This window comes from Carettochelys insculpta, unplaced genomic scaffold (genome assembly GCF_033958435.1).
Source record: "Carettochelys insculpta isolate YL-2023 unplaced genomic scaffold, ASM3395843v1 scaffold_0038, whole genome shotgun sequence".
Classification (NCBI taxonomy): Eukaryota; Metazoa; Chordata; order Testudines; family Carettochelyidae; genus Carettochelys; species Carettochelys insculpta.
Genome location: NW_027439075.1, coordinates 440,001 through 445,000, shown reverse-complemented (window position 1 = coordinate 445,000; position 5,000 = coordinate 440,001). Strand labels below are relative to the sequence as shown.

The 5,000-nt window shown below is 61.7% G+C and overlaps 1 non-coding gene across 1 annotated transcript; it reads left to right on the top strand.

The window, feature by feature from the left end:
- Positions 1-3,737: 3,737 nt before the first annotated feature.
- LOC142006047 (5S ribosomal RNA) lies at positions 3,738-3,856 on the top strand. The gene has a single exon (XR_012643195.1). It is a non-coding gene; the product is annotated as a 5S ribosomal RNA (ribosomal RNA).
- The last annotated feature ends 1,144 nt before the right edge of the window (positions 3,857-5,000 follow it).

Below are 5,000 nucleotides of genomic sequence, written 5' to 3'. Positions count from 1 at the left end.
GGGACCGGGGTTGACCTGTTGTCCCTGCCGGACTTAGAAATTTTTTCTCTCCCGCCTGGGACCGGGGTTGACCTGTTGTCCCTGCCGGACTTAGAAATTTTTTCTCTCCCGCCTGGGACCGGGGTTGACCTGTTGTCCCTGCCGGACTTAGAAATTTTTTCTCTCCAGCCTGGGACCGGGGTTGACCTGTTGTCCCTGCCGGACTTAGAAAATTTTTCTCTGCCGCCTGGGACCGGGGTTGACCTGTTGTCCCTGCCGGACTTAGAAAATTTTTCTCTGCCGCCTGGGACCGGGGTTGACCTGTTGTCCCTGCCGGACTTAGAAAATTTTTCTCTCCCGCCTGGGACCGGGGTTGACCTGTTGTCCCTGCCGGACTTAGAAATTTTTTCTCTCCCGCCTGGGACCGGGGTTGACCTGTTGTCCCTGCCGGACTTAGAAAATTTTTCTCTCCCGCCTGGGACCGGGGTTGACCTGTTGTCCCTGCCGGACTTAGAAAATTTTTCTCTGCCGCCTGGGACCGGGGTTGACCTGTTGTCCCTGCCGGACTTAGAAATTTTTTCTCTCCAGCCTGGGACCGGGGTTGACCTGTTGTCCCTGCCGGACTTAGAAATTTTTTCTCTGCCGCCTGGGACCGGGGTTGACCTGTTGTCCCTGCCGGACTTAGAAATTTTTTCTCTGCCGCCTGGGACCGGGGTTGACCTGTTGTCCCTGCCGGACTTAGAAATTTTTTCTCTCCCGCCTGGGACCGGGGTTGACCTGTTGTCCCTGCCGGACTTAGAAAATTTTTCTCTGCCGCCTGGGACCGGGGTTGACCTGTTGTCCCTGCCGGACTTAGAAAATTTTTCTCTCCCGCCTGGGACCGGGGTTGACCTGTTGTCCCTGCCGGACTTAGAAAATTTTTCTCTCCCGCCTGGGACCGGGGTTGACCTGTTGTCCCTGCCGGACTTAGAAATTTTTTCTCTGCCGCCTGGGACCGGGGTTGACCTGTTGTCCCTGCCGGACTTGGAAAATTTTTCTCTCCCGCCTGGGACCGGGGTTGACCTGTTGTCCCTGCCGGACTTAGAAATTTTTTCTCTCCAGCCTGGGACCGGGGTTGACCTGTTGTCCCTGCCGGACTTAGAAATTTTTTCTCTCCAGCCTGGGACCGGGGTTGACCTGTTGTCCCTGCCGGACTTAGAAATTTTTTCTCTCCAGCCTGGGACCGGGGTTGACCTGTTGTCCCTGCCGGACTTAGAAATTTTTTCTCTCCCGCCCGGTACCGGGGTTGACCTGTTGTCCCTGCCGGACTTAGAAAATTTTTCTCTCCCGCTCGGAACCGGGGTTGACCTGTTGTCCCTGCCGGACTTAGAAAATTTTTCTCTCCCGCCTGGGACCGGGGTTGACCTGTTGTCCCTGCCGGACTTGGAGCCCCAGGAGGGGATCGGCCACCAGGTCAACCTCCGCTGAAAGCGGCCACGGTTTACCTGGTGCCCGGGGAGCGAATCGGACACCAGGTCAACCTCAGCTGAAGCGGCCGGGGTTGACCTGCTGTCCCTGCCGGACTTAGAAATTTTTTCTCTCCAGCCTGGGACCGGGGTTGACCTGTTGTCCCTGCCGGACTTAGAAAATTTTTCTCTGCCGCCTGGGACCGGGGTTGACCTGTTGTCCCTGCCGGACTTAGAAATTTTTTCTCTCCCGCCTGGGACCGGGGTTGACCTGTTGTCCCTGCCGGACTTAGAAATTTTTTCTCTGCCGCCTGGGACCGGGGTTGACCTGTTGTCCCTGCCGGACTTAGAAAATTTTTCTCTCCCGCCCGGGACCGGGGTTGACCTGTTGTCCCTGCCGGACTTAGAAATTTTTTCTCTGCCGCCTGGGACCGGGGTTGACCTGTTGTCCCTGCCGGACTTAGAAATTTTTTCTCTGCCGCCTGGGACCGGGGTTGACCTGTTGTCCCTGCCGGACTTAGAAAATTTTTCTCTGCCGCCTGGGACCGGGGTTGACCTGTTGTCCCTGCCGGACTTAGAAAATTTTTCTCTCCCGCTCGGAACCGGGGTTGACCTGTTGTCCCTGCCGGACTTAGAAAATTTTTCTCTCCCGCCTGGGACCGGGGTTGACCTGTTGTCCCTGCCGGACTTGGAGCCCCAGGAGGGGATCGGCCACCAGGTCAACCTCCGCTGAAAGCGGCCACGGTTTACCTGGTGCCCGGGGAGCGAATCGGACACCAGGTCAACCTCAGCTGAAGCGGCCGGGGTTGACCTGCTGTCCCTGCCGGACTTAGAAAATTTTTCTCTCCAGCCTGGGACCGGGGTTGACCTGTTGTCCCTGCCGGACTTTGAAATTTTTTCTCTCCCCGCCTGGGACCGGGGTTGACCTGCTGTCCCTGCCGGACTTGGAGCCCGAGGAGGGAATCGGCCACCAGGTCAACCTCCGCTGAAAGCGCCCACGGTTTACCTGGTGCCCGGGGAGCGAATCGGACACCAGGTCAACCTCTGCTAAAGCGCCCGAGGTTGACCTGGTGCCCGGGGAGCGAATCTGACACCAGGTCAACCTCTGCTAAAGCGCCAGAGGTTGACCTGGTGCCCGGGGAGCGAATCGGACACCAGGTCAACCTCTGCTAAAGCGGCCGGGGTTGACCTGCTGTCCCTGCCGGACTTAGAAAATTTTTCTCTCCAGCCTGGGACCGGGGTTGACCTGTTGTCCCTGCCGGACTTGGAGCCCGAGGAGGGGATCGGCCACCAGGTCAACCTCCGCTGAAAGCGGCCACGGTTTACCTGGTGCCCGGGGAGCGAATCGGACACCAGGTCAACCTCTGCTAAAGCGGCCGGGGTTGACCTGCTGTCCCTGCCGGACTTGGAGCCCGAGGAGGGGATCGGCCACCAGGTCAACCTCCGCTGAAAGCGGCCACGGTTTACCTGGTGCCCGGGGAGCGAATCGGACACCAGGTCAACCTCTGCTAAAGCGGCCGGGGTTGACCTGCTGTCCCTGCCGGACTTGGAGCCCCAGGAGGGGATCGGCCACCAGGTCAACCTCCGCTGAAAGCGGCCACGGTTTACCTGGTGCCCGGGGAGCGAATCGGACACCAGGTCAACCTCTGCTAAAGCGGCCGGGGTTCACCTGCTGTCCCTGCCGGACTTGGAGCCCGAGGAGGGGATCGGCCACCAGGTCAACCTCCGCTGAAAGCGGCCACGGTTTACCTGGTGCCCGGGGAGCGAATCGGACACCAGGTCAACCTCTGCTAAAGCGGCCGGGGTTGACCTGCTGTCCCTGCCGGACTTGGAGCCCCAGGAGGGGATCGGCCACCAGGTCAACCTCCGCTGAAAGCGGCCACGGTTTACCTGGTGCCCGGGGAGCGAATCGGACACCAGGTCAACCTCCGCTAAAGCGCCCGAGGTTGACCTGGTGCCCGGGGAGCGAATCGGACACCAGGTCAACCTCTGCTACGGCGGCCGGGGTTGACCTGCTGTCCCTGCCGGACTTGGAAAATTTCTCTCCCCGCCTCGGACCGGGGTTGACCTGCTGTCCCTACCGGACTTAGAACATTTTTCTCTCCCCGCCCCGGCCCGGGGGTTAACCTCGGGGCGCACAGCTTCCCGGGTCTGACGTGCACGTCCTGTCACCTCCCGGGCCCGGCGTCCTCGTCCTCCCTTCCCCTTGGGCCGGCTCGGAGGAAGTTTTCCCTCGGCCCGGCCTCCGGGTTAATTGTTTGGGCCCGGCTGACTGAGGCCAGGCTGCTGACGCTAAAGCCCGGGGAGGCGGGGGCCTACGGCCATACCGGACCGAATGCCCCCGATCTCGTCCGATCTCGGAAGGTAAACCGTCCCGGGCCTGGCTAGTACCTGGATGGGTGACCGCCTGGGAATCCCAGGTGCCGTAGGCAGCTTTTGGCCCCAGCGGGGGTAGAGCGGGGCGTGTGTCTGCCGTGCGGGAGCAGGGAAGCCGTGAGGCCAAGGCGGCGCGACGGTCCTGGGGGGCGCTGAGGCCTTTCCCTCTGCCTGCCTGCGTGTCGGGGGCGGGGGGGCGGGCGAGGAAGCTTAGGCCCTCACCCGGTGCGGTGCGATGGCTTGGGTCGGGTCGGGGAGAGGGAAGAAAGCGTGTGTGGAGCGTTGGTGGGGCAGGTGTGTGTGTGGGAGTGCTGGGTGGGGCAGGCCGTTGAGGCGGTGGCGGTGGTGGTGTTTTTGGTGGGAGTGAGTTGGGGTCAGGTGGGTGTGGGGTCCCCCCCAGGGGGGGTGGATGGTCTGAGGGTTAAGGCTTGGAACGTGCGTCTTGGGGGACCGTGGGTGGAGGTTGTTGAGAGCGGGGAAGGCCCTGGGTCTCGGTTGTGGACTATTAAGCCCGGTGGAGGGGGACCGTGGGTGGAGGTTGTTGAGAGCGGGGAAGGCCCTGGGTCTCGCTTGTGGACTATTAAGCCCGGTGGAGGGGGACCGTGGGTGGAGGTTGTTGAGAGCGGGGAAGGCCCTGGGTCCCGGTTGTGGACTATTAAGCCCGGTGGAGGGGGACCGTGGGTGGAGGTTGTTGAGAGCGGGGAAGGCCCTGGGTCCCGGTTGTGGACTATTAAGCCCGGTGGAGGGGGACCGTGGGTGGAGGTTGTTGAGAGCGGGGAAGGCCCTGGGTCTCGGTTGTGGACTATTAAGCCCGGTGGAGGGGGACCGTGGGTGGAGGTTGTTGAGAGCGGGGAAGGCCCTGGGTCCCGGTTGTGGACTATTAAGCCCGGTGGAGGTGTTGCGTACGGTGGATGTAAGGGGGAGGGCGTATGAAGTGACCGAGGAGTGGGCAAGGAAACGGGGGGAAAAATTTGGAGGCGAAGGCGGCCGAAAAAGGGTGCGGTTGACCTGGTGCCCGGGGAGCGAATGGGCCACCAGGTCAACCCCCGCTGAAAGCAGCGGAGGTTGACCTGGTGCCCGGGGAGCGAATCGGCCACCAGGTCAACCCCCGCTGAAAGCACCGGAGGTTGACCTGGTGCCCGGGGAGGGAATCGGCCACCAGGTCAACCCCCGCTGAAAGCACCGGAGGTTGACCTGGTG